The following is a 27,344-nucleotide window of genomic DNA, read 5'->3' as shown; positions in this document are numbered from 1 at the left end:
AAACTTTACTGTAAGAGATGAAAATCTGTCATAAGTAAATTTCATTAAAATTATTAGACACTAAATCCTGAATACCTGAGTGATTTGAGATTACTTGTTTGAGAACTGGTTGCTTTGACGTTGACCAACCGTCGCACCGTAAAAGGAGGCTATAAAGGCAACGCTCAGGTAATCACCTATCAAACGAAGTCTAATCTCAAGATCGCAAGATTGGGATTGTCCTCCCATAAATCGGGATGAGATGCTTAAAAGTTGTACAAGGCCACTCGGAGAGCTAGAAACTATGAAATGCATGGCCGTGCTCGGATGAATCATAGGCTATGATTATCTGTTTATTTGATCAGTTGAACTCTTAAACCGAGAAACACCTCTGGACATAATAAGGATGACAACTCTTACCTTATGTTCAAGAGCATGCATCGAGCGACAAAGGAATTAGGAAATGCACACTTGTCCCTAAGGACAAGTGGGAGACTGAAGGAAATAATGCCCTTGGTCCAAGTATGCATTCTATGTTAAGTCTAATAAATGCGGTTCAGTATTAATTAACAAGTTAATAATTCAGTGAGATCAAGTGAGCTGAATGCCTAGCTAGAGGTCGCTTCAGTTCAAGTGGAATTAATGATATTAATCCACAGCTCACTCTTGACTGAACCAGTAGGGTCACACAAATAGTACGTAAACGGATCAAGTATTTAATGGCATTAAATACTCTATCTATGGATATTCGGAATCGACGGATCTTGGTTTCAGTGGGAGCTGAGATCGTCACAAGCAAGAAATGAATACTCCGGAAACGATGATATTGCCGGAAACGGAAATATGGATCGTATCGGAAATATAAATATTATCCAAGTCGTAGATGTTGCCGGAAACGGAAACATGGTACGAATCGGAAAATATTATCGGAAATGGAAATATTGCCGGAATCGGAAATATTGCCGGAAACGGAAATATTGTCAGAATCGGAAATATTATCAGAATCGGAAATAATTCCGGAAACGGAAATATTAAATATTTGTTCGAAACGGAAATTAATTCCGGAATCGGAAATATTAAATATTGTTCGTATCGGAAATGAATTCCGGAATCGGAAATTTAATCGGAAGCGTATCGTACGAATTAGCATCGGACGAGGCCCGCTAGACGAAGGCCCAGCACGAAGCCAGGCCATCGCCCAGCGAGCCGCACGCAGCAACGCACGCCTCGACCAGGCCCAGCGCAAGGCCAGGCCCAGCCAAGGGCGCACGCGCACGCAGCACAGCAACATGGGCTGTGCGCCTGTCGTGGGCCGCAAGGCCTGCGCGGGTGCACGGCTTGTACGATGCGTGTGCGGGAAATCCTAATCCTATTAGGATTTGTGCAAAGATTAAAATCCTAATCCTATTAGATTTGCTTTGTTATTTAGAGTCCTAATAAAGTTCTAATTAGCAAATCCACATCCTAGTAGGATTACAATTCCTTTTCCATACTCCTATAAATAAGTGCCTAGGGTCACAATTTATGGGTACGATTGAAGTATTCAAAGGGTAAGTTTTTGAAATATAAATCAGCCATACACTTGCAATAAGAGCCGAAAATCCTAAGCACCTTAAGGGCGATTCTAGTTGGTCTAACTTGAGGCGGATCCGGACGTACTGTGGACTATCTACAGAGGGACGACATTTGGAGTCCTAAAGACTTGTTCTTGTTCGGTTCGGGGGCAGCTAGGGAAGGCACGCTACAACATGTATGCATCTATTCTATGCTAAATGATTATGTGTAAATAATATGCTTTCCTAGCTTTATGGTTTTTCCGCATGATTTATGAATTGTCATATGTATCATAACCTAACAGTAAGAGCCTTAAGTTCCAAAGTTTAAAAATTGAGTTAAAAGGTGCCATGCCAAAATAACACTTACTTGGATAACCTTAACATTAATCTAGTAATAGTTTTACGCTCAGCGAGGTGTTACTTATTGATCCTAAAGGGGTAAGGTACACAAATAATTGTGGGTACATGTTAGTTTTGGTGAAACTCAAGTAAGGAGTCCTTTTATGTCGTGGGAAAATTTATAGGTTTACCTAATATCAACCAAGAGTAGTTTCTAGACTATTAGCAAATGGCTTTTGCTTACCTAAAATATTTTAGAATTGAGTCAAAATACATAATATGCTTAATTCTTCAATGATTTTAGGGTCTTGGAATCATTTTATTCACACCTGCCGGAACAATAAATTTGAATAAAATGCCAATGACTTGTTTAAATTGCATGATTGCTTTAATTTTTAAGTTATTACTCATGATAAATGTTTAGACTTTGCATGCTTCAATGCATGTTTTAATTATTGTTTATAATTAAATATCTTGCACTGTAGTAAATCCTTTTAGAAAGGTAACAGTAAATTTCCTCGATTGGTAGTGAATCCAAGAACGATTCACGGAAATGAGAGAAAATGAGCAATTTAAAATATACGTTTCTTTTAGCGACTTTTATGGTTGTTTTCGAGTATGAAAGTCGAATGGCGAACCGATTGGTGCTTGTGAATTCAAAATACAATGTAGTTTTGAGATCATAAAGCATTCAGTTTAAACGCTCAGCTTTACTAATGGTTAACAACCTAAAATCTTTTTTCCATTTAATTCTCGAATGAGTCTAGTCACTAGACATTCGAATAGATCGATGCTTAGAGAACTTTAGAAGCTTCTGGTAAGATCATCTAGTTGAAACATAATATTCAACATAAATGGTAAGGACTTTGTTGGAGTGACATTGGACATGTCTAAACAAAGTATAAAAGTCAACACTGAGAATTCAATTCTTAAGGCTATTAGAAAGGGTACAAGAAATAGGAAAACAAAGGAACAAATGAAAGGAATTTACAATTCCGTTTCTACCTATAAGTTTATGTTTAAAGAGCAGTGACCTAGCAATTAAACTTCCTTGGTATCATATACCGCTTGAGGTTCTTACTTCGGTAGTAACTCAAACAATGGAATCTAGGATACACTAATGACCTACAAGTGGGAAATGAAGCATGGCAATGCTACATTAGTTGTAGGGTCATCTAGTTTGTTTTAAGTCCTTTCAAAGGCTGGAACGTAATGGCTATTTTATTCCATAATCAGCATACCTAAATTTCTGCTTCAAACACAGAAAGACACACATTCAGAAGAACGAAAACAATGCTTCTTTGTTTGTTTTTTTGAATTAAATGGTCATTTACGGTTTGAGTCAATATGCTTGATTAAAAACAAACAACTCTTTAACAATAAAAACTTTACTAGGTTCAAATCAACCCCTTGACTTGAGTTCCACTAATCTTTGGCATTGTTGCTTAGACCATATCAACAAGTTAACATTCATAAGCTCTATTTCGATGGACTTTTGAAAGTTGATTGATTTCTAGATCAATTCAAGACAAGCTAGTCTTACTTGTTGAAAGTAACAAAAAATATGAACTATTGTTAGAACGCCTAGACAATAGAGTTCAAAGCTAAAGAAAGATTTTATGACTTTATTATTTCACCTGGATTTGAGTGATATAAATTTGAATCTGTTTGGCTAGTTCAAAGATTCAGAAGTATAAAATCCACTTGGCAAGAAATCATAAAGATCTAGGTTAGATCATGACAATGATTACTTTAAGACCAAATATGATCATCAATGATTGTGCGTTGTAATTTCACGATCGAGCTCCATAAGATATGAAATATCTACGTTGGAATGATCGAAGTCAATTAGTACTTGATTCGAACAATGATGAATCATAAAGACTTTTCCTATAATTTCTAGAAACAAAATGCTCAACTACCACCAAACTAAACCAAATTCGTCAAAGCTATTGAAAAGTAATTTCAGAATATCTTTTCATAATTATATATCTAAAGAGTTGCTAAACTCAGTGAGAGCTTAGTATTTGTTATTCAACAAACTAAGGCCCAAGTATAGATATATGTTTCATTGTGATTTATTCAAATGAGACACAAGGGTATTGTTTCTACCACGAATTTTTGAGAACATAATGTTTGTTTGCTCGAAATGATGTCCTTTTGGAGATTCGTTTCCAAAATGACAAGTGGGAGAAAATAGACCTCGAAAGTCTTCGAGGCGAACAACAAACATAAACGGACATTCCAGAGGCTTTTCGAAGTTCTTTAGAAAATCCGAACACGTATTCTTTTAGGACTTTAGAAGTGGCTTTTAAAGAATAGACATCTCTTAGAAGACTTTACAAGTGCTTCAAGGAGAACAGAATATTCAAAGGACTTTCAAGTGGCTGTTGATATTCTATTGTTTGATCGATGTTCTATACCCAAGTAGGCATAGAGTTCAAGTCACTGAAACTATGAGATTCTTCTATTAGATAGTGAAGAATCATGGAGTTCAGGTCACTGAAGCTATGCGATTCTTCTATTAGATAGTGAAGAAACCTAGAACTTGCAGTCAAACTATTATCATGTAGATTAATAAGTTTGTGACTTGTAAGAAAGCTACGACAAAACCTAGATTCTCTAAAATGGTTAAAGGCCATATATAGACTCAATTGTTTTAGATGGTTAAAGGCCATAAAACATAACCAATGTTTTGATGACAAAATTGAAATTTTGTTGATTTGCAAGAATGGGTTAACACCTATTGGTTGCAAATTGGTTTTAAGGATAAAAACCATCAAACATGGAATTGTGTTCACATACAAAACTAGATTAGTTGCTAAAGGTTACAAGCAAATTCACGGCGTGGATTGTCTTGAAAACTCATGCATAATCGTAATGCTTAAGTCTATAATTCAAGCAATGATTGCATATTGGTACATATGGCAATTGGATGACAAAAACGAATTCCTCAATAAAATGTTGGAAGAAACTATGTACATGGTATATCATAGGATTTGTGGATCCAAATAAATACTTGAAAAGGAAAGCTAGCTTATAAAATCTAAGTACAGATTTAAGCAAGCAATTTGGAATTAGAACTGTATTTTAGTGAAGCTAATAAGTACTTTAGTTTCATAAAATGTACATGATTCTTATAGATATATAAGAAGTTTAGTGGGAGTACGTGAAACTTAATTGGTCCTATGTGTATCACACACATACTCCCTCCGTCCCGGAATACTCGACCCGGTTTGACCGGCACAGAGTTTAAGGGATTTGAATTGACTTATTTAATTTAATAGGTAGTAGTTGATAGTGGGGTATTATTTTAATGTAGTTAGTGGGAAATGTGTAAAGGGGTGGGGTTGGGGGAGAGTAGGGGTTGAATTTTTAATTATTTTTTGTATGGAGTAGGGGGTAGGTGGGTTAATAGGGGTGGAGTGAGAAATAATATAATATTGTTAGAATATTTCCATTTTTAGAAACAGGTCAAGTATTAAGGGACGGCCCGATAAGGAAAACAGGTCAAGTATTCCGGGACGGAGGGAGTATCTCTCTATTGTGAAATAACATTCAAATGCTAATGACTTAGATTTGAAATTATTCATCAATAATGGACCATGGCGAAACTTAGTACATACTGGGTATTAAGATCTATTTACAAAGATCTTATGATATTGTTTTGGATTAGGTAATGACATTTACTAAATCAAACACGAAAGACTCCATTGGAGACATTCGACCCATATGAATAAATCTAAGTAAAGGATGTTTGAACTATGTATAAGAATTTACTAAGTTAAACATCAAAGAATCTAATGAGATTCTTAACCTATATTATATGTCAAAGAATTTAGCTGGAATTAATATCTACTGAAACTAGATGAGCTAAAGTTACATGAATAGAATTCAATTGGAAATTATTCTGCAAAAGAATTAATCATGTATGATATAATATGAGGATCGCCAAAAACGTATCGTATGGCTTTAGGCATGACGAACATATACCAATCTCTATTGATCTAAGTGAAGATCAACTAGATTGAGATCAAGAATACTTATGGTACTTGAAAAGTACATAGGAATAGTTCTTGATTCAAGGAAATAAAGATATGCTAAATATTGGTGCTACACGCATAAACACTGGCAAAGGATCAAGAAAGATCCCTTTGGAGTTAACCATTGGCAAGAACGAGCTATAGATCATCGTGTTTTGAAATGGCAACATTGGAGACCATGAGTTGTTGCGTGGGAAATTAAAATATTAATTTCTATGTTAGAAGATACAGCTGGAAAGTGTTCCACATATCTGTGAACTGCTTGGATAAGTAAATCCAAACAAAGCATCACTAGCAACCTAAACAGTTGAAGTAAAAGCACTTATTGCCTAAGAAGCAATAAAACTGAGTTGTTTATGTTAAAGAGTTCTTCACTGAACTTGGTAGATCACATGTCTGCTGACTTGATAGTTCTTCATTGCAAAATGCGTAGAACCACTAATGTAGCAAGAAAGACTACATCACAAAATAAACATACTCAAAAGATCTTATCATCATATCTTGAAGAACATTCGATGAAAAGGATATTAAGATTGGCAAAGCATGATAACTAAACCTATGCAACAAGTGAGAAGCAACACTCACATTGTAGCACTAGAAATCAAGCATAGCTTTGAATTCCATGAACTGTTTTAAAGATGGGTTCGAGGCCCATGGTTGTAAAACATTGGGGTTGAACATTTATCATATATGAAATGTATTTTCATGTTCCTCCTAATTGAAGTTTAGTATTAAATGATGAGTCCCTTCAATTTGACGATATATTGAAGATAGACTGTCAGGACCAGTCCTGTGACTAAGAAATGTCTATCAAGTGAACTTGAATGTCAAAAGTTGAAAATGGTCCCTGGTCGGAGTTTTCTATAAAGGTGGACGCATAGAAAACGTTAGACGACTAGAATGCAAGATGACTAGTAGTTCTGTTTCTTGAACTATGTGGACATGGCAATGTCGTAATCATTTGCATAGATACTTACTTTGGGAAGACTAGTATCGGACAGACCTATGAAACTTTACTGTAAGAGATGAAAATCTTTCATAAGTAAATTTCATTAAAATTATTAGACACTAATCCTCAATACCTGAGTGATTTGAGATTACTTGTTTGAGAACTGCTTACTTTGACGTTGTCAACCGTCGCACCGTAAAAGGAGGCTATAAAGGCAACGCTCAGGTAATCACCTATCAAACGAAGTCTAATCTCAAGATCGCAAGATTGGGATTGTCCTCCCATAAATCGGGATGAGATGCTAAAAGTTGTACAAGGCCACTCGGAGAGCTAGAAATTGTAAAATGCATGGCCGTGCTCAGATGAATCATAGGCTATGATTATCTATTTATTTGATCAGTTGAACTCTGAAACCAAGAAACACCTCTGGACATAATAAGGATGACAACTCTTACCTTATGTTCAAGAGCAAGCATCGAGCGACAAAGGAATTGGGAAATGCACACTTGTCCCTGTTCCTAAGGAAAAGTGGGAGACTGAAGGAAATAATGCCCTTGGTCCAAGTATGCATTTAATATTAAGTCTAATAAATGCGGTTCAGTATTAATTAACAAGTTAATAATTCAGTGAGATTAAGTGAGGTGAATGCCTAGCTAGAGGCCGCTTCAGTTCAAGTGGAATTAATGATATTAATCCACAGCTTACTCTTGACTGAACCCGTAGGGTCACACAAATAGTACGTAAACGGATCAAGTATTTAATGGCATTAAATACTCCATCTATGGATATTCGGAATCGACAGATCTTGGTTTCAGTGGGAGCTGAGATCGTCAAAGGCAAGTAAATATTGCCGGAAACGGAAATATGTATCGTATCGGAAATATAAATATTATCCAAGTCGTAGATGTTGCCGGAAACGGAAACATGGTACGTATAGGAAAATATTATCGGAAATGGAAATATTACCGGAATCGGAAATATTGCCGGAAACGGAAATATTGTCAGAATCGGAAATATTATTGGAATCGGAAAATAATTCCAGGAACGGAAATATTAAATATTTGTTCGAAAACGGAAATTAATTCCGGAATCGGAAATGTTAAATATTGTTCGTATCGGAAATGAATTCCGGATTCGGGAATTTAATCGGAAGCGCATCGTACGAATTAGCATCGGACGAGACTTGCTAGACGAAGGCCCAGCACGAAGACAGGCCCACGCCCAGCAAGCCATGCGCACCAACACATGCTGCCAAAGCCTCGCCAGGCCCAGCAAGGCATGGCGCGCGCGCGAGCTATGTGGGCTGCGAGCAAATGGGCTGCGAGCTGTGCAGCTCGCGTGGGCCGCGAGGCTTGCGCGGGCTGTGCGCTTCTCGTGCTCGTGTGCGGTTGTGTGCGATACGAATCCTAAAGCTATTGGAATTCGTTCTATGATTAAATCCTAATCCTAGTAGATAGAATTTATTTTGATAGAGTCCTAAAGGGATTCTAATTAAACTAATTGGTATTCTAATAGGATTCTAAATCCTTTTCCATACTCTATAAATATGTGCCTAGGGTCACAAATTTACACACGAGATTTCAAATATTCAAAGCTAGGATTTTTAAGCAGAAAAATCAGTCAAAACTCTTGCCTTATTTAGCCGAAAATAAAAGAACCTTAAGGGCGATTCTAGTTGGTCAAGCTTAAGGCGGATCCGGACGTGCTGTGGACTTTCTACGGAGGGACGACACTTGGAGTCCTAAAGACTTGTTCTTGTTCGGTTCGGGCGCAGCTAGGGAGGGCACGCTACAAAGTGTATGCATCCTTGACTAATTATATGATTATGTGCAATTAATATGATTCCTGGCATTAAGGTTTTTCCGCATAATTTATGTTGTTCATATGTATCATAACCTATCACGTCAAGTGGACTAATCTCCTTGCGTGAGTTTGTATGGGTATCTCGATGGGCAGCTTCCCTCCTAGTTGAAGTTTTTTTATACCCAATGCTCGAACCCGAGACTTTGGTTAAGGAGCAAGAGACATTTAACCACTCATGTCAACCTAATTGGTATATTATTGGACCTTTGTGTATACATTGGATGTTGTTTATGCCAAGGAATTGCAAATAACGGATAACATGAAAGCTTCGTCTACAAGGCTAATCGTTTTCTTCAACCGGATTGTTGCTTTTGTGTTTTTGGCCTGTTGTATTTTTCTACAAAAGACAAATGTAAACTGGCCTGGAGGGGGGTCCTGAGAAACCCTCTCTAACGTTCAAGTCAGTTTCTTGTAGAAGAGAAAGTAGAGAGAGTGTGTTTAATAATAACTAGCTTTTGAGCCCGTTCATAGAACGGGCGATTGTATAGTGGTTGTTCAGATGTCTTTTGAAGTTTTAATTAGTGGGTACTTCTGATTTTTGGTAATATATGAATTAAATAGAGGTGTAATTTGAAGGTAATTGGAAAAATATAAAAATTATATGTTGAACACATATTGGATGTTAAATGGGTGGAGTTGAAGAGAAATATGAGTATATTAGACTATTAATAACTTGATGTTGAATAAGGAAAATGGAGTGGAATAGGCATTAGAAGTTGTAAATCATAGAAACAATAAAGAAAAATTGAAAAAAAAAAAAAAAAAAAACAAAACAAATGATAAAATGAAAGATGCTACATGGTTTCTATTAATGAGATGTCACATGGCTTCTAATAATCTATGGTGTTCCTTTTTAAATACTAGATATAGATTTAATACATGAGTAATGATTATCTGGGTCATATTTATAGTAATAGTCTGGGTCATATTTATAATATTGAACGACATTATTTTGTAGTAATATTCTATCAAAATTTGTGCCCAGATATTATTTTAACCAATTAAATTTATTGGGACATTTAATCTTTCACATTTTCCCACTGGGCATTAAATCTTTTCCATTTTCCCAATGTCGAATTTTTGGTAAAAGTGAAAACATTATAGAAAAATGAAATTTGACTTGTTTAAATGAAAAAAATAGAGAAATCTTTATGTACATTAATTAGTCGGTAAATCGCGTGCATAATAACAAACGTAAAAAACAAAAATGGATGGATATAGTAATATCTTATGCATAGTACGATTTAGTACAGCTTTGCGATTTGATTAAGTTTCAAATTTTAAAAATCCAAACAAATTAATAAATTACTAGTATGTGCCCGTGCTATTGCACGGGTACCTATAAAAAGTATGAAGTATAAAAAAACTCTTAAACTACAATATTTATTTTTTGGAAGTATCAAAACGTTTCTAAATATTGTATGTCCCTTGTGCAAAACGTAAAACCAAAAGTAAGAAACTAAAAAAGTATCTAAAATTAAGTTATAGATTCATGAGAGTCTAAAAAAGTGTGAACATATTGGCTACCTTCTCTAGCCCAAATATTCCTAATCCGCAAATCTCGATATTTACATTGGCCACGCAACATGGTTCGAGCATTCTGAAACATCGCAACATATGGATTTATACGGTCAAACATTTTTATAGTCCTTCTACATAGGATTATGGGGCTTATCATAAAAGATTCAAAACCATCTATCACATGCATGCGATTTTATAATTCATTATCAATGTCATAAATGTATAATTTCGCAAACTTTAGCAAATTCCTTGACTATGGGATTAAAGACCCAATTTTATGATGATTACTACCTCTTATGTGGAAGACACAGGGGCCTCTACCGTCATTAACGGTGGTGTCAATTATTTCTTCCTCCTATAGACGTGAATGCCAACAAAGACTTGAATGTTCGAACTTGATCTCTGAAATGGCGATTCGACAAAAGGGATTTGAATACCTTCATTTTATTTCTCATTACCTTTTACATTATTTGAATACCTTAATACCATCACTTACCCACTTGTATTTTTATTTTAATAGAATTAACTCACCATCTTTAAATTTTGTGTCGGTCAAGTGCACCATTATTGTATATGGATGGAGTATGTTATTTTTTCTAATCATATCAACGACATGTTACAATAATCCCTTCATCCCAAACTAAGGCAGAATTACTTATACTTAGATAGCTATGAGATTATGATCATGTTTTAGTTAGGCTTAAGGTTTATGGGATATTTTGTAGAAGTGGGGTATGATCTTATAGTTATTTGCTTCACCAGAAGGGAAGCTTGTTTTGTACCGAACCTACCTTAATGTATTGTTAATATAATCGTCTTTTCATGTGTTAAGAAATCTATGTGGTATAGTGGTATACCAAGCTTAGTCAAAGGACATCTAACTCAAATTATTAAGAATAAGCTTCATCATTTCTCCTCTTTCTAAGATTTCACTTTCAATCTTCAACAATCTATACACAATTAATCAATCTTACGTCAACCGAATTAATAGGTTCGCTGACTTGTGGTAATTGCATTTTTATAATCGGTAAACTAAGAGTATTTCCTTAAAAAAAACTCTAATTAAGTGTATGTTTCAATTCTTCTTAGATGGTTGAAAAGACAATTTTCTCTCGAAAAACGTCATTTCTCTAGATTTAATAACTTCTCAGATCTAGTTCCTCTTATTCTATTTTTCTTTAGTTGTAAATTTATTTTTAGTTGATCTAATCATCGGTTGATATATTTTTTATTCATATTCTTATATGTTATTTTTCCCCCTTTTTGTTGGAGTTTGCCGATTTAATTTCATTAGAATGGCATGAGATTTGGTAGAATATAGACATGCATATTACAATAGTACGGAAATTAAAATTTAGCGGCAAGTGGAAGATGCAGAGTTATTGATAGTGTGTACAATTGTGCATGTAGGCTTAGAAGTAATTTTGTGTAATTTGATTTTCAATGTATAATTCTGCCAAAGTTATGATATTTTTTTTTTTATTTTCGTATTGTGTAACTATGTAGAATTCGATCTTCCATGGTTAAAATATGTTAATTTTTTTTTATATAGAAGTTAAAATATGTAACGTTTTTATTTTGTACCATAGATTTGTCATTAAATTTGAAAGTGAATAATTGTTCTAAATTATTTCCTTATTCTTTCATGCCCATTAATTACCCTTTATTATGGTTATTTTCAATTTAGTCTCCCCGTTAATTGCGTGAGGGGTGATTTTGCTGATGTATTAATTATTTTATTTACTAAGTTTCCTTAAATAACAAAGCATGAGAGGTGAGGATTGGGGTTTTGGAGCCCTCACATTCCTCACCACTCTGCTTTAATAATATAAACTAGATTAGGTTCCGTGCACGCACGGTTATTTGAAAATTATTAATTGACCATCTTTTTTAACTGAAATATTTATCCCTTAAATCTATTGTGTAATTAATAAATCTCGAACATACTCATTTTATCATATAATATCCAATTTTCGCTCTATTACGTATTATATATTTTATATGTTTAATATGTGATTTGACCAAATTAAATATTTGATATGCTTAATATGAACAAAGTATTGAGTAAGAATGTTTTTTATTATTGATATGACTATATGGCTAAATATTATCAAAATTGTCTAATAATGTCATATTTAATAATCCTAGAAGTTTTTTTCTATTTATAACCATTTATACAAAAGGAGAGAAAATAAAAATAGAATAAAGTAAATATTTTTTTTAGGAAAGAGTTTTTGGCGGGAAAAAATCGCACCAGGAATTGACACGTATTATTCCTGGTGTCTCTTTTAGTATATTGTAACTAGTTTTATATGCACGCAATGCGTGCGAGATTATACACAAACTAAAATTAAAAATGGATATATTGTCACAAACCAGACCACATTACATAATTCAGGACAACTTTCCTTAAAATAAGAAATGAACACAATTTATTCAAATTCAATACTAAAAAGTAAAAACAACTAAAACAGTTCAAAATTTGCATCAGATTACTTAATTTCTTCTTTTGCAGATGTTTTTTCCTAGATTGTTGATTCTTCTCCTTGATGTGTCTCCACTTTTGTTCGAACTGGAAAAAAAATCAGAAAAATTCTAAAATAAAGAAATGATCAATTAACTCATAAATTTAGAAAATAATCCCAAAATTTTCAGAAAAGTTAAATTAACTAAATGAACCTCATAATACAGAACACCAAACTGCTTGAACAAATTAAATCCGGAAAATGTATTCACCCCCAATTTCAATCGACCAACTTTAGTATAAAATTCAAATCTCTATTATATAAATGAAGAGATTGTTTGGTTTCTCCAATGGATCAAATTACAGAAAATAAAGCTTACAATCTAAAGCACAAAATTTGAAGAACTCTGGCTTATAAACCTTCAATGTCATAATGATTAAAAATAAAATTCGAATCGACTTTAGCTCCAATCTCCGTCGAATGCTCGAAATTATCCATAGACAATACACAAATTTTAGCATGAACAATAAGCTATGTTTACTTTCATCTCATTTCAGATTTGCAAGTTTGAAATATTCTACTTCAGTGCATTAACGGTCAAAACTCTAATACATGTTCAACTGCAAACTTCAATACATCCTAAATATAGATTTACTCATATTAAGTACAATTTGTCACTAAGATTGAAGGTAAAATCGAAAAGAGCAGAACAACACATCATCGGAGAGAGAAATAGAAGGAAAAAGGCATCGATACCATCTGCGTTTTGTTAATAGAAGAAACAAAATGCCACTCACCAGTCCTAGCAGAAGTGACAGGCTGCCTATACTTCTTATCCTGAACATCATTAGCAGCAAAACACCTTTAACATTGGTCTTTGTCGTCCACGGTGTATCACCACATATCCATCAGCATCCAACTCCAGCTGCCCACCCAAAAATTTAGTATGCGGTTCATTTCCTATAGCAAAAAACAACCCAGAAACTTGATCATGTGATCAGAGGATGTGCTCTCTCATGGGAGGGGAGGCATGTGATCAGAAGCATGTGATAACCATATCCATATCAATCCAGATCAACAGCTAGCCATATTCATTTACAGCGACCAATTGAGGAACTCAATTACAGCCATATCCATATATCTGATGATATTCTTATGCATCCCTACATTTATCACAACTTAAAAGATAAAGTAAAAGTTCAATGACCCTTTTTAGTTATTTGAAGGATACAAAAGCATCATAGAGAGAACAATACAATGTTCCAAAGCCTGACAATTAGAGATTAGCAGTTCAAAGAAAAAGTAGTCTTCTTCTCAAAATAGCAAAAATCAAAGCATTTAAAATTGCATTGAATCAGACCATACAATTTCAATAATAATCATAGTAAAGCCTGATATTTTAATAATTATCAATATTTTAAAAATAATCACACAGAAAATAAAGGAAATAAATAAAGATTATCATAAAAGAATTAACCTTTGAAAGAATAATATCAAGCAGCTCTGCCCAAGCTTTCAAATCGTTCATCTCTGAAGTATTACTGCATAATAAAATGATCAATTAAAATCAAATAATTCCTCAAATTTATAACTCAAACTAAAAATTAAGGGAAAAATAAAAACAAACGGCCCAAAAGGGAGCTTTAAAGGCATATATCATAGTTGAATGTTTAAGAGTACTGTCTAACTCCTTATCAAAGGGTGAAATTAAGAAGAAAACATTACCTTCTAGCGTCATCACGACCTTTTGCATCAATTTCTTTGTTAGGTGGATATATTGGAAAAGTTGATGGATCGCACGCATAAGGTTTGCTGTTGAGATACTGACAATTAGACCAAAAGATATCTCTATTAAGTGACATTGTCATAAACATTAAATTACAATGTGAAGGAAATATTCGAAAGGGATGAATTTGAATCAAACTAAGTACTCCTAATACCTCAGAACATAGAGCAGAAGAAGCATTTCCACGCATAAAAGTACTTGTTGTGTTGACTCACCTCCATCTTCTTAATCTGCTTACGCAGATTAGCACCATAACGGGTACCTAAACAAATCAATCAATTGAAGTATTATATGAAAATTTCGAAATCAGATTAACAAAAAAAGAATTTAATAATTACCTGACAATCAGAACACAATCACAATCTTACACATTTTAATCAAATTCTAAAAACAACTAAGATCCAAGTTTTGAATAATAACTTGGAATCCTTGGTAAAACAACGAAAATTCAGCATCACATTATGAACAAACAATCCCAATTCACAGAAATGCCCTGGAAATTACATCATATCAAACTTTCAATATTAAACCTTATAAAGGTAGTAGTGAAAAGGAGCAAAACCTGGGCAAGAACTTGTTTATTCAAGCCAGATCCTTGAAAAAAAGTGACGGGCTTCGGCACCACCAATCCGACCATCATGATCCAAATCAACCCAAATTTCTGAAATTTCTCCATTCAATACAACAAACTCCATCAAAATCAAACAAATTACCAAAAAGAACCAACAAAACACCCAATTATCGGACGACTTTGGTGAACGGTGGGTTCCGATTATCGGAAAATACAAAACCTCCTTCACTTAGTTGATCAATTCCCTAACATACAATTCCAAGAAACCATATCACAGAATATTCAACAAAATAAAACCAAATTAAGACAGCATGAAATCACATTCCCATATCACTAACATTTTCTGCTTGTATACCACCAGTTTTAATAGAAAATACAGGATTCGCCTGTAAAACTGAAGACCTCAGATCATTCCTGCTCAACGGAGCAGAAACACCAGCAGCAGGACCCTCACTTTGCCCTTCACTGACTGGGCTTTCTCCTTTAGACGCCTCCCCATCATCATCCACCTATATCAAACTTCACCCAGTAAACATCTCTCAAAAATGCAAATCAAGCATAAATTTCAGATTCCAATTAAACCCTCAATTTATGTCATGGACTACAAAATTAGAGCATAATCAATCAAATGACTCAACAAAGAAAATCAAACCTTGACAACTGCGGAACTCAATCGACGCTTTGCAGGAGGCTCGTCCTTCAAATTCGACCTATCAACCTAATTTCAAACAATTAGTTCAGAAAATCTGTAGATTTGTAAAGTCTGTGAGACATAAAAAAGAGATAGATGGAGTAATACATGAACCTCCTTCACTTAGTCAGCTAAAGACAGAGAGAGGAAAAAAATCACAAAAAACTACCTGAATGCTGATTTGGGACGCGATTCGGCGAGGAAATGTAACCCTAAAACGACGACAATGGAGACGCGAGGAGAGAGAAACGTGAGAGAGGGGAGAGAGGACACAAATCGCCTCTGAAATGTGAGGAGAGAGAAAAGAGTGCAAGAGATAGGGGCTCAGCGAGCAGCATCAACGAATTCAAGGGTGTTTTGGTAATTTTGTCTAGGGACACGAAAAGTTAAGTTACGAAAAAGCCCTCAGCTCTTGGCTTATACTTCCTCCATTTTTTTATAATTGCACCATCTTAGGTTTTGACACTATTCACATATTCTTATATAGTTATTTTTTGTGATTTATATGTAAAGAAAAATATATTCATGTGGGATCTTGTTAGATTCGTCTCGAGATATATACTTTCAAATTATCAAATTTTTATAATTTTTTCAATTGTATAATGAGAGATATTAATGGTTAAAATAGTGCATTGGCAAGCGTGAAATCTAAGATGGTGCAATTAAAAAAAATGGAGGAAGTATAATAGAGATGCAAAAGGTAAAAGAATTGTATTCTCACCGGGACAGTAAATGCAGGAAGGCCAAGGAAATCCTTGCTATTTGAAAGCGTACCACTGCAGCTGAAAAAAAAATTGCAGATAACTTATCAAATTTCTTTAGAAAGTAAGCCCATCTATTCAAAGCTTCAAACAGTTGGAACATATGGAGCTGCTGTATAAATGTGTACCTTCATTAATGTAATCGAGTTCACCGGTTTCTAAGGCATCATTCTTGATCTGGTATGCAGTTACACTGACATATCAAATGTGATAAATTAAGCTGAAAGTACTGGTGCAACCGGCATACATACCTCTTGAAAATAAATAGAGATTGAATTATCAGATCAAAAATTCCAGAAACAATCATGTCCATATTACACCGGAAAATCATAATCAAATATTCCAGAAAATAAATATGGACAGCGCAAAAACTACCCCTTCCTGTCCATATTACACAGGAAAATCATAATCAAATACAATTTGAACAATTTATCAATTGCAACCAAATTTATCACCAATTAAAAATTGAAAGAAAAAACCCTAGAATTAATTTCCTTTTAAAATCAAATTATAAAACAAAAAAAAATGTTACTGACCTTGCAAGAGTTGCAGCAATCACCAACTCCAAACCTGAAGAATAAAAGCTGAACAATCAATCAACCCAAATACCTCACTTCAGAAACCACATAACTCAATTCAGAAAAAGATAATTGAAATGAATTTTTTCAAGAATAATCAAAGTAATTCACCAATTTTGTGTTTGGAAGGCTTCGATTTCCATGTAGAAGGTCGCGGAATTTCCATGGCAGACTCTCATGCCTGAAAATAATCACAAAAACTAAAATAAATTATCAACACCTAATTAAAAATCCTAATAATTATGAAAACAGAAAAAAAAAAATCCCCAAATCTCTAGAAATTCCCCTGTTAGGGTTTTGAGCTCTACATCTATCTCCAAATTAAAAGAAAACCCATCACCCACAAACAACTCCGAATTAAGAACATACCCAAATTTCCCAGAGAAAAAATATATCAAACAATTCAATTCAATAGGATCAATACCAAACCCAGTTTCCGATAGCATCTCCTTAAATTCATGACAAAGAGAATCAGATCGACCTTCGCCATAAACATTTCGTTGAATCAAGTTCTTAAAATAATAAGCAGCATCTACTTTTACCAATTTACCATCTCCTACCGTTAATCAAGTTCAAATTTTCAATTTGTAGAATAGCAATTAGAAATTCAACGGATTTAATGCAGGATTCAAATTGATAATATGAAATAGCAGAAATGAATTACCGTTGACGTGGGAGAGGAGAGAGAGGGAAATCTTAGGCGACAAAAGCGCTTCGTCAACCTCCCCTCGCAAATCGAACAGCCAGATCCCCCGGCCAGGTCACCGAAGATGACCACCCGCCGACACCCTTCCGTATTTGCAGAGTCGTGCTGGAGTCATGGTGCCATAACCGAGACAGGAGCCGTCATCGAAGCCTCCGTGAAGTCTTCTTCGGGTTTTAGGGTTTCACAGAGGGAGGAAGTTCGAGGAGAGAGAAAGAAGTTTTGGGCGAGAGTCGAGAGGAGGATTACAGGGCTAATACGGGTGAGGGTATAATTGTCTTTTTGCTTGGGAACACGAAAAATTAAATTACCAAAACGCCCTCAGCTATTGGCTTAGAGATAGATAGATAGTTAGTTTTAAAAAAAATCTCAAACCACCCCGTAATTTTAAAACCATAAACTAGTTTGATTTACAATTCTGAACACCCTTAAAATTTGGGCATAAGATTGCGGCGGCAAATGATTCCTCAAATCTCGCCACCATTCACTCCGTCAGAAAAGATTACTTCGTTTGATTAATTGCCAGATTTGCCCCGATTCTTACACATTATTTAATGTTACCCTGTACAAATGATTTTCATGATACGTTTAACTTTTCGGTGATAATCTTGACATCATATAAGCCGTGGGTTGGTTTCATAAATGTCCCCTCAAAATAATATAAAATAACCAATATTCCATTCGTCCTTAAATGTTACTCCCTCCGTATTTATTTAGACATACACTTGGTCGGCCACGAGTATTAAGAAAAAGAACTGAATGGAATAAAATAATAAAGCAAGTGGGGTTGGGTAGATGTTTTAATAATTAAACAATTAGGGACCATGTCATTTGGGGGATGGTGGGAGGTGGTGTGGGTTTATGAAATTATTTGTAATAGGATGGTGGGTCATAGGGTAAATTAAATGTATTATTTAATTAGATGGTGGGGTTGATAAGTTACTAAAAATTGCAAGTGTATCTCTTAAATAAATACGGTCGAAAAAGACAAGTGTATCCCTTAAATAAATACGGAGGGAGTACTCTTATATTCAACTTTTATTTTATCCAGGTTAAGAAAAATATGTATTTGTATAGATAAAGTTGAACATATGATAAATATGATAAAGAGAAATAATGGGAGAACACGTGAGAAAACATATACTCAGTACAGAGTTGATGTCAACTATCTTAGTTTTAAAGTATTGAAAGGTGGTTTTCAAAACCTGATAACGAATCTCGTTTAAATCATTTGTTGTCTTGTCCTTAATGGTCTTAACACACACAAAAAATACATATACTTCCTCCGTTCCGTAAATATCGCACCATTTGATATTTTACACTATTTACATTACGACTTTGACCATTTTTTGTGATTCATACGTAAGAAAATTGAAGTTACGTGAGGTGATGTTAGATCCATATTGATATATATTTTCTGAATATTAATTTTTTATAATTTTTACTTACACACGATTTGAGATATTAAGAATCAAAGTAATTGTGTTAGAAGAGTAAAAGTAAACCATGATGCGATATTTATGGAACGGAGGAAGTATATGATTTGCATTGGTTAGATCGATCTGAGTTAGCGGGCTAGACCGCTAGACACTTCAAAAGTGGAATGGTAAAAGAAACTCTTCCTTAATACGGAGTATACCCCTAATACAATTGAACCTGAATCTTTTAATTGAAAGGTAAAATGATTTTCGCTTTATCCAAAAATTACTTGATTTACATCATACTTCCTCTGTTCTTTTTTTAAATGACACAATTATTTAGGCACATTTTCCAATGCACGTTTTCAAACATTAATAACTTCAATTATGGATAAAAAAATTTATAAAAAGTTGATATTTAAAAAATATTAATTGAGACGATTCTAATAAGACCCCACACGACTATGTTTTAGTATAAATCACAAAAGGAAATCAAAAGAGTTTGTGTGAATAGTGCCGAAAAATCAATTATGTCATGTAAATAAGAACGGAGAAAGTAATAATATATGCTTTAATAGAAAAGGGACGAGAAGTTCCCTTAAAAAAAAAAAAAAACAGAAAAGGGACGAGAAGTATTCCGTACAATTTTTTTAAAGCAATTGTTTAACCAATAACGGATAACCACAGAACAAAAAGAAAGGCCCACAAGAGGGTACCAAGAAGCGAAAATTCTACAATAAACGACGTGTACTGCTATTTACCACTAATTTAATAAACGGCGTTTACCGCTATGTATTACTCCGTAATACTAATTAACCTCAATTACATAGTAATTAATTAGTGAAATACATTTGTGCAATCTTAAAATTATTTTTATAATTTATTAGATAAGGTTGTCGATTACTCCATATATTGTTTGAAGGTTTTGGGATCAAATTTATTTTCCACTATCCAACATTATTTTTCTCGATTTTTCTTTACTCCATATATATATTTTTGGAAGGTTTTGGGATCAAATCTATTTCCCAATACTAACAATATTTTTCTCGATTTTCTTTCTCATCATATCTCTTTGCTGCATTTTTCATGATTTTTATTTTTCAATATTCTTTCTTCTCCTTCAGACTACCTTAATTACAGTAGTGAACTAGATTACGTCAATGGTGTAAATAAGAAGAAGGGAAAAATCGTAGAATTTCTTCAAGACCTCAAAAAAGTTATATGATCAACATAGATAAGGCATGACATCAAACCCACCACAAACCAACATGGCTATCCAGCCATCCACTAAGGCCCAAGGCCCAATAACAATAAATGACCTATGGGCATTTATTATGCAAACACTATAAATAGGCCGCCAAGGCTCACACCTCAAGGTACGTCCAATTTACGGCCTTAAGACTACTCTCTAGAGAACTTCTCTCTCTAGAATCCGAGCATTGTTCTTACTTAGGCATCGGAGGGGCTTTCCTCGGAAACACCCCCGAGGCTAGTAACATTGTCTTTGTGCAGGTGAATTCGGACAACACTCATTCAAGCTAACAAGACCTTCAACACATTCAAAAGGGCCTTCATTCGAAGCCCATTGTTCCATCCGTTTCAACACCGGAACAATTTGGCGCCGTCTGTGGGGAAGAACACTTTAAAGCTTCGAAAAACACCCCATTTTTCACGTAAGAAATGGAAATTCCCCACAATGACAACCAGGACGATGTCCTTGTCTAAACGGATTCGGAATCCGATGGAGGGGAACAACTGCACTCAGTGGCGAGATCACAGCCGACAAGGGCTACCGCCACAACAACCAGTAGACCCCCACTCCCTTCTCGAGAAGAGCTTGCCGCAGCCATGACCATCATGCAAAACTACCTCTTCAATGAGAAAGAGCAGGCACAGGCAGCGGACCGTCGAGAAGCGAGGAGAATCAGGCGACAACTTCTGCTTAATAGGCCACCACCTAACGAGGACATTGCGAGACCCGAACGCACTCTCCCTACCTTGTTGGGAACACACTTAACAACAAGATGGAGAGAGAGTACCTAGGATACGCAACAGAGGGCCGAACAGCAACCGGAATGGTTTGAAACACCATCCCCAACACCGCAAGCTCTCCTAAGCGGAGCAAGTGACCGCACTCGGATCCGAAGCTCGGTACATAGCAGGTTGCGCCCCTCGGTCCATGATAGGTTGGGCAGCCTCAGCAGATCCAGTAGGCGAACCGAAGCCAGTGGCCAGTCAAGAAGGAGAAGGAGGAGTGATCGAACTCCTAGCCCCCTACACGCCCCCAAACAATCCCACAGAGGAAACTCGAGGAGCGATGGTATCAGGGCGAGGCTAGGAAAGAGGATCATGACCCCAACATCTTCCCCGTTCTCGAATGATATTGTTATGGAGGAGATTCCCAAAGTGAGGCTACCAGCACACTTAACATTCAGCGGGATTACAGATCCGAGGGATCACGTCATCTCTTACGAGCAGAAAATGTTCCTGAGCCCCTACTCCGAGGCTTGTTGGTGCAAATACTTCCCAACCACGCTGACAGGATTTGCAGGGGAATGGTTCAGGTTGCTGCCGAAGGGATCGATCAAAAGCTGGAAGAAGCGGTTCTGCGTACAATTCGTGAGCAATAATCGTCCCGAACGAACTACCGCAGAGCTGACCTCCATACAACAGGAACGAGATGAAAGTCTCCGAGACTTCATGGCCAGGTTCATGAAAGAATCCACCAACATCCCCAATCTGCAACCAGATGTAGCAATCTTCGCCCTGAAGCACGCGCTTCGGGAGGGGAAATTCCGAGATAAACTGTCAATGAAAAACCCCTCCAAGATAGCTGACGTACTTCAAATGGCGGATGCGTTCATCAGAACGGGAGAATTCAACAAGGCAGCAGCAAGGCTGAGGAACCCCTCGGATACGAGGGATACCAAAATGAATTAGAGTAAGCCCGAGGGCAACTCAAGAAAGGGGAAAGAGAAGGTGGGTGCGAGAGAAGCAAGCCCAAAGAAAGATGGGAAGAAGGGTGAATTTCAACCCAAATACACTAATTACACTCCACTCACCACATCCCGAAGAGAAATCTTCAGCCTCCACAAGGATGATGAAAAGTGGAAGCTGCCAAACAAGCTCAGATCAAACCCCCTCCGTAGGAACAAGAACAAGTGGTGTGAGTTGCACGATGACTTCGGCCATACCACCGAGGAATGCAACTCGCTGAAGGACAACATCGAGGACCTCATCCGCCGAGGCTATCTAAAGCAATACTTGCTCGACCGAAGAACGGAGAGGGAAGAAAAAGAGAAAGCGACGTCTGGAAAGCTACAAGAGAAAGCCCAGAGAAGAGTCCATAAGCCCGAAGGGCAAAAGAAAAAACCGATTCTCGTGGTGTTCGGAGGCCAAAGATCCGGCCACGCCAGCAAGCAACACTTGCGAGCTCTCTCCCACCGAGTCAACTTCAGCACTATAGGGGAGAACCAGCCTACACCCCCGAACATGACTTTTACTGCTGATGACTGCCTCGGAACCCAGTACAAGCACGACGACCCGTTGGTAATTGAAATGGATCTCAACAACCACAACGTTCACAGGGTACTGGTCGATGGAGGGAGCGCCGTCAACATCATCTTCAGAAACTGCTTCGAGCAGCTCATCCTTGAAGAAGGAGAAGAGTCTCTAACTAAGGTCAGTTACCCGCTGATCGGCTTCAACGGATCCGCAGCCATTCCGCGGGGAAAGATCACTCTTCCCGTTACTATTGGCCAAGCCCTCGCAGCAAGGAACGTCTGAGAGGAATTCTTAGTGATGGACTGCGATTCGGTGTATAACGTCATCATGGGACGAACTATGATTCACAAGATACAAGCAATCTCATCCACGTACCACCAAATGATGATGTATGTCTCGGACGCAGGCTTCGCCGAGCGGATAAAGGGTGACCAGGAGGTGGCAAGGTCAACCTGTCACACTGCTATCCGAAAACCGAAACTAGGAGACAGTCCTAGGGAAGAGGACGATAAATGTAGCCCCCCAAAAGAGGAAAACGATGCAAAGAGGAGAAAGGCTGGCCCGAGCAGTCTGGTAAAACTCGACGAGGTTGATGCTCGACCAGAAAACCTTTTGTTAGGTTATGATACATATGATAAAACATAAATCATGCGGAAAAACCTTAATGCCAGGAAACATATTATTTACACATAATCATTTAGCATAATTTAGGAGCATACACTTTGTAGCGTGCCCTCCCTAGCTGCGCCCGAACCGAACAAGAACAAATCTTTAGGACTCCAAATGTCGTCCCTCCGTAGATAGTCCACAGTACGTCCGGATCCGCCTCAAGTTAGACCAACTAGAATCGCCCTTAAGGTGCTTAGGATTTTCGGCTAGGTTAGTGCAAGAATATGGCTGAATTTTTCTTTCAAAACTTACCCTTTTGAATACTTCAATTATATCTATAAATTATGACCCTAGGCTCTTATTTATAAAGGTGTGGAAAGGGAATTGGAATCCTACTAGGGTACGAATTAATTAAACTTAGAATCCTATAAGAACTCTAATTAATTTATCCTTTTTAGGAATAGGAATTTAATCATATACCCAATCCTAATAGCTTTAGGAATCCTGCATGAACACAAACACACACACGCACGGCAGCCACGAGGGCCGCCCATGCGCGTGCGTGCGAGCAGCAGCCCATGCCACAAGGCCCACACAGTCGTGGCCTTAGCGCGCGCTGGGCCTGCCTTGCGGTGGGCCTGGGCGCTGCCTTAGCTGGGCGTGTGGCGCGCGTTTAGTTTGCTGGGCGATGGCCCGGCTTCGTGCTGGGCCTTCGTCCGGCAGGCCTCGTCCGATGCTTTATTCGTACGATACGCTTCCGATTAAATTCCCGGTTCTGGAATTCATTTCCGATACGAACAATATTTAATATTTCCGATTCCGGAATTAATTTCCGTTTCGAACAAATATTTAATATTTCCGTTTCCGAAATTATTTTCCGATTCCGATAATATTTCCGATTCTGACAATATTTCCGTTTCCGGCAATATTTCCGATTCCGACAATATTTCCATTTCCGATAATATTTTCCGATACGTACCATGTTTCCGTTTCCGGCAACCTCTACGACTTGGATAATATTTATATTTCCGATACGATCCATATTTCCGTTTCCGGCAATATCATCGTTTCCGGAGTATTCATTTCTTGCTTGTGACGATCTCAGCTCCCACTGAAACCAAGATCCGTCGATTCCAATTATCCATAGATGGAGTATTTAATGCCATTAAATACTTGATCCGTTTACGTACTATTTGTGTGACCCTACGGGTTCAGTCAAGAGTAAGCTGTGGATTAATATCATTAATTCCACTTGAACTGAAGCGGCCTCTAGCTAGGCATTCAGCTCACTTGATCTCATTGAATTATTAACTTGTTAATTAATACTGAACCGCATTTATTAGACTTAATATTATATGCATACTTGGACCAAGGGCATTATTTCCTTCACCTTTCTCCCGAACCAGATCAGGAAATGGAAGACATTCCCTTGGAAGATGATTCGGACAGAAGCATCCGAATAGGCAGAGGCCTGAGCTCGGGGCTCCGAATCCATCTGATCCAGTTGCTGAGGGATCACAAAGACATTTTCGCATGGTCAGCAGCCGATATGCCAGGGATAGATCCGGAGATGATCTGTCATAAGCTGGATGTCAACGCCGAGGCCCGACCAATCAAACAGAAGAAAAGAAACTACTCCTCGGAGAAAAACAAGGCCATCGCCGAAGAGGTGAGGAAACTGCAAGAGGCAGGCTTCATTGAGCCATGCATGTACCCCAAGTGGCTGGCCAACGTGGTCATGGTCAAAAAATCCAACGGCTCGTGGCGCATGTGCGTCGACTTCACGGATCTGAATCGAGCCTGCCCGAAAGACTGCTATCCCCTCCCGAGGATAGATCAGCTAGTGGACTCCACCAGTGGCCATGCATTGCTTAGCTTCATGGACGCCTTTTCAGGGTACCATCAAGTATTCATGCACCCCGACGATAGAGCAAAAACCGCCTTCATCACAAGCGCGGGAGTGTTCAACTACAGAATGATGCCCTTCGGATTGTAAAATGCCGGGGCCACCTATCAAAGGTTAGTTGATCACGTCTTCGCCGATCAAAAAGGAAGGAACGTCGAAGTCTATGTGGACGATTCCATAGTGAAGAGTGTGAAGGAGGAGGATCACATCAAAGATTTGGCCGAAACTTTCGCCAACCTGAGGAAGTACAAAATGAAGCTGAACCCGAAGAAGTGTGTCTTCGGGGTTAGAGCAGGAAAGTTCCTCGGATTCATGGTGAGCGAAAGGGGAATTGATGCAAACTCGGACAAGGTCCAGGCCGCATTAGACCTACCCGAGCCAAAGACAAAGAGAGACGTGCAAAGGCTAACAGGCAGGTTAGCCGCACTTTCAAGATTTATATCGAAGGCTTTGGACAAGGGGGCACCCTTCTTCAAAGCTCTCAAACCAAAAACTCTCCCAGGAGGAGAATCAGAGCCTGCCAAAAAGAAAGGCGTCCCGAGGAAAGTGGACCCCGAGCTGACATGGGAACAAGAGCAGAAGGATGCATTTCAACAGCTCAGGGCTCACCTGGCCCAACTGCCGACACTAGCTAGGCCGAAGGAGGGGGAAACCCTATACTTTTACGTCGCAGTTAGCCCCGGGACAGTAAGTGCGGTACTCCTGCGGGAAGAAGAGAAAAAGCAACAGCCAATCTTCTTCACCAGCCGAACCCTAACAGATGCTGAGACTCGGTACCCACTCATTGAAAAAGTAGCATACGCAGTGGTGGTGGCAGCCCGAAAGCTTAGACCCTACTTCAATTCTCATCAAGTAGTGGTGCTAACTGACCAACCACTGGAAAAAGTGCTAGGCAAAATAGAGAGGTCGGGAAGATTGGCTGCATGGGCCTTCGAGTTATCTGAGTTCGGCATCAAGTATCAGCCGAGGACCGCCATCAAAGCACAAGCACTCGCTGACTTCTTGGCCGAATGCTCATATAAGGAAATGTTGGATGACACCAAGAGAACATGGGAAGTATACACTGACGACTCTTCCACAGTGAACGGCTCGGGAGCCGGAGTGGTGTTGATACCCCCAGTAGGGAAAAGCATCGAATATGCCCTGAAGTTCGGTTTCAAAGAAACCAACAATGAGGCCGAATATGAGGCCGCAATCGCAGGGATAGAGCTATGCTTATCTCTGGAGGCCGAACATGTTTGCCTCAAAACAGATTCTCAGCTCGTAGCCAACCAAATCCGAGGGGAGTATGAGGCCAAATGGCCAAGTATGACAGCCTACCTAGCAAAAATTAAATCCTTAACGTCAAAGTTAAGATCCTTCGAAGTCATCCTCATTCCCCGAGGCCAGCACATACAAGAGGATGCACTGTCCAAACTTGCAAGCTCAACGCTCATCGACCTAAACAGGTCGGTCCATGTGGAAGTACACCAAGAGAGAAGCATTGACATGCCACCCCCCACAGTCTGCAATCTACGTCCCGAACCAAGCTGGATGGACGCAGTCATTGCATACAAGGAGAGGGGAGAACTTCCCGAAGACAAGCTGCAAGAAAGAAAGTTGAAGAGATTCAACCAAAGGTTCATCATTGACGCCAATGGAGAGCTCATGAGGAGGTCATTCTCAGCCCCACTGCTGAAGTGTGTCGGCCCAACTGACGCCGATTACATCCTAAGGGAAATCCACCTCGGCATATGTGGAAACCATATCGGAGGCAGGGCATTGGCACACAAGGCACTAAGGGCCGGGTTCTGGTGGCCCACCATGGTTTCCGAAGCAAAAGCGCTGACAAGAAAGTGCGAGAAATGCCAGAAGTTCGCACCAGCAATCCACCAGCCAGCTCAGGCCTTACAGTCAACACTCTACCCCTTGCCATTTGCACAATGGGGCTTGGACATCATCGGTCCATTCCCCTCGGCTGTGAACCAAAAGAAGTGGTTGATTGTAGGAGTTGATTACTTCAGCAAGTGGATTGAAGCTGAAGCAGTTTCATCCATCACTAAGCCACAGGTCCGCAAGTTCATCTGGAAAAACATCATCACAAGGTTCGGTATACCGAGGCT

Source organism: Spinacia oleracea, chromosome 3, assembly GCF_020520425.1.
Source record: "Spinacia oleracea cultivar Varoflay chromosome 3, BTI_SOV_V1, whole genome shotgun sequence".
NCBI classification, from domain to species: Eukaryota; Viridiplantae; Streptophyta; class Magnoliopsida; order Caryophyllales; family Amaranthaceae; genus Spinacia; species Spinacia oleracea.
This window is presented reverse-complemented; position numbering follows the sequence as displayed.